Raw genomic sequence first — 4,246 nt, 5'->3', positions numbered from 1 at the left:
ATATGTACAGATCTTGCTTCACATACAGTTACATTTGTTTTAAACAATTTGATTCATTCAAGGGACTTGCTATATTAGGTTCATCCAGATGAATTTAATTACAAATTAGCACAACCTTATTTCTGAGAGACAGTTATCCTTATAGTTCTACTCAAATTAACATGTATTTGAAGGTTTTGTACTTAAAAAAATAAAGTGGGCACAATATCTTTTTGTTCCTGGTGAAGTTCCAATTTGTTGGTTGTTTTCCAGCTGTGATGACTTCAACATATGTGTGTATTTTATTTCAATTGTTTTGTGTCTATATTTTGTTTCATATAATAGAAAATACAAAAAGAATCAATGATATAGAAGTTTTCCAAATAGAATTCTAAGAGATACTTCAATTTTTGTGACAACTGGGAATAGGGAGATCTTCTTAGTGGAGGGATTAGCAAAATAGCAGAGACGTTGTTTGAGGTGATTTGAATTCTGCCTCATCTTGCCTAACTATTTTCAATGGTAATACTTCAAATTTTTTAGTGGAAAGAAAATAATTTTATGTGGATGAACTCAGAATTTTTGGTTTAATTGGGACACACTAAACATTCATATTTTTTTTTTGCATTTCTTTTTTTTATTGTGAAAATACTGTACAGAGGGGTTGCAATTACATGGGCAAGATTATGAGTACATTTCTTATCAAGCATTGTAGCCTCCTCCTTTGTTTCCCCTTCCCATCCCTTCCCATTCATATTTTATTTTTAACTCTAAATTTTTTCCTTAGTTTAAAACCACAGATGTGAATTTGTAATGTTAAAATAGCACCTAAAATTTATATGAAATTGTCAAAATTATTTTCACTTCACACTATATGCAATATAGAATGTAATAACAATAGTGTGTGAGATAGTATGTAATAATTGACTTTGGTGAAAATCCATTACAGTGGATTTTTGTGAAATGCAGAGTAATGGTAAGAATTATATTTGATTCTATTAAAAAATTCACAGTTACATCTAAAAGTAACTCATACTTATAAACTAATACTGAAAAAATAAGATTGTTTATTGGAAAAAGCCAGAAGTTTCAATAAGCTTGCTTTTTAAAAAATTGACTTGGATTTGAGCTTTGGTGACTGTAATCTTAGCTACTCAGGATTCTGAGATCTGAGGATCGTGGTTCAAAGCCAGCCTGAGCAGAAAAGTCTGTGAGATTCTTATCTCCAATAAACCACCTAAAAACAAGAAATGGCACTGTGGCCCAAGTGGTACAGTGGTAGCATTGAGCTGAAGAACTGATGGACAATTCCCAGGCCCAGAATTCAAGCCCCATGACCGACAAAAAAATTGACATGGATTTTGACTTTATTATTTTATGATTTTTTATGAGTGTTTGTTCAGTGAAAAATGTCATTGGTGTTTATATATTGTGTTGGAATAAAATGAGCCTGCTATTATCTTAATTTAGCCAAAAAAAAACTCTGATCCTATGACAGCATAAATTTTATGGGAAATGGTTAAGACAAGGATGCCTTTCTGAAAAAAATATTTATATCACCCCCAAAAAAACAAGAACAAAAGAAAACATGTGCCAGGACTAAGTCTGTCAGTTTGTTTTAACTTTTAATCAAAAATTAAACTAATACTTGATAATATTTTATTAACGCATTTAAATTTTATTCATCTTTCTCATTTAAGATTCACTTTAAAAAGAAATTCAAAAGGTGACAGTGTTTTTTCCTTACTTTTTCACAGACATGATTATTTCATCATTACACTGTATAGCCCAATATACCCAGAAAGTATTTGTTAAGGAAAAAAATAATTCCAATTCTTTGGTTTGCTTCAGTCTGTATTGAAAGCTGCATACCACATCTTATCCACCATATTGTCAGTCTTCTCATTTGATACATTTCAATAAGTTTCTATCAGCCAGCAAAGTTTTACAAACAACGTGCATTCATTCATTGTGCTTTCCAAAATATATCTCATAAATGTCAACAACGAAGCACAACCTGAAATATCTGTGGATTTTTCTACTTAGGGTATAATCACATTCCACTACTTAGAACCTGCTGTTCACAGGCATTAATTGCTCTGTCACTTCCATGCTTTAGAACAGCAGCATTTGTTAGTGGCATACATTTTTATTTGTTTACCACATCTCGTTTATTTTCAGCAAGAACTGTCTTCATGGAAGTTGGTAATAGATGAGGTTTTCAATCATGTGGTTTAATAGGCCTCTGTGGATATAGAATACCCATTTACGTGACTAAATATTTAAATTAATACCATAATTATTTCCTTTAATTTTCTGGATAAGTGTTCTAAAATCTAGGTATTTTTAAAAGAAATATTGTACATTGTTTCCTTGATGACAACATAATTATAAGACTTTAAATGCTCATATACCATGGCCATCTTAAATGAGGTAGATGTACTAGGGTTTGCATGAAAAACTTTTGGGACAGCATTGATGTTTGAATCTTGGATGGGATTTGATTGGGATTGTGGCAGGCTTTCATGGTTTGAGAAGAAAAACAAAAGGCCATACTAATACTTTTATCCTCTACATTGTTGTATTCGTTTATTCATACACACATACAAACACACAGATAAACACATATGTTGTATGAAGACTGCAAGAAAATATTTTAATAGGAATTCCATAAAATATTTAGTCTACTGAGATCTGATTAGAATTTATAGAAATATCTAGTTGCTTCCACCCCTGGACAAGTCATTATCAATGGTGAAGATATGGCCATTTGCTTTTAGAATGCCCCAGAAAGACCTACGTGTTAAAGAAAAATGACTTTCTATTTCCTCCCAGACTGTGGAGAATACCTGAATAGTTCTTCTGGAAATTAAATTCTTTAGAGTGAAACACATGAGAACTAGATTCTCATCTACTTTCTTCTTTTATCTTCTAATCATTCTAGGTCAAAACATTTCTCTTTGACATACTCCCGACCTTGACATTGTCTTGTCACAGGCCCCAAAATCAATAAAACCAACTGAACATACACTGAAACCTTCAAAGTTCTAAATCTGAGTAAGCCTTCCTGCTTAATAGATGAACAATAACACTTATTGTGGTAGGTTATAAAGCTAACACAGAAGTTTAGTCTTTCTACCACTGAAGAGTACATTAGAATATGCTTCATTATAAAATATCTAACTCTATGTTGTATTTTGTGTTTTTGTTTCTGTTGATCCCAGGGCTTAAACTCAGGGCCTGGATGGTGCTTTTATGTTGAAGGCCAGTGCTCTACATACCATTTGACCTAGAAATCCATTTCCCTTGGTGGTTAATTGGAATTAATTATCGAATGATCGTTCCTACTCCAGGCTGTCTTCACACTGTAATCTTCAGATCTCAATCTCTTACCTAGCTAAGATTACATCCTTGAACAACTCTTACCTAACAATGTTTCATATTTTGTAGAATTCCAATTCTCATTGTATATTTTGTAGAATTCTAATTCTCAGCATTGTATAGATGCTCCTACTACAACATAAAAATTAAGACATACTAAAGATATTTGCAAATTATATAATGGAGGTCTGCTCATTTTGTGACAATATCTGTGCTCATTCTCATCATTCCTTTATTTACTACACCATCAGCCTTCTAAAATCAGCTTCATTTCCTGGAGAAGATTACCAATCAGTCCAGCCAATATCCACCCAGAGGGTTTTAAAACAAGCTTTAAGGAAGGAAGATAACATGAAGTGGTGACTACAGAATTTCTATGGAGAACTAGAAGGTTATCAAATTATATCTAACATCTTTCACATTTCTACCTTCCTTCTCATAATTAGGAAAGCATTGACTAACACTATAAATGTACTGCATTTAGAACTTAAGGATCAATTTTTTTCCAACCTGAAGCCTTCTTTTCCATGATTTTTGAAATAAACTTTTGGGAGATTTTTTTTTATTGTGATACGATTCCATCCAAAACAAAGCCATGTATATCAAGAAAGCCAATGTTTTCAGCTCAAGAGTACTAAACTTAAGAGGGAGAAAATTAAGGTTAACTATATATGTTAAGCACAAATATAGGCAATATCAAGACATTTTGAAATTGTATAGCTTAGTGGATAAAGTGGCTCAAACCTGTAATGTTATCTACTTGGGCATCAACAATTAGAGAATTCCAGTTCCAGGGAAGCCTAGACAAAAAAAGAAGTTTCAGAAACTAACCATTTGCTGGGTGCAATGTTTTATGCTTGTTTTAGTAGGACTGCAGTCCAATCAG

The sequence above is a fragment of the Dipodomys spectabilis genome, unplaced genomic scaffold (assembly GCF_019054845.1).
Source record: "Dipodomys spectabilis isolate Male_0828 unplaced genomic scaffold, ASM1905484v1 ptg000242l, whole genome shotgun sequence".
Taxonomy (NCBI): Eukaryota; Metazoa; Chordata; class Mammalia; order Rodentia; family Heteromyidae; genus Dipodomys; species Dipodomys spectabilis.
Note: the sequence above shows the minus strand (reverse complement) of the source record.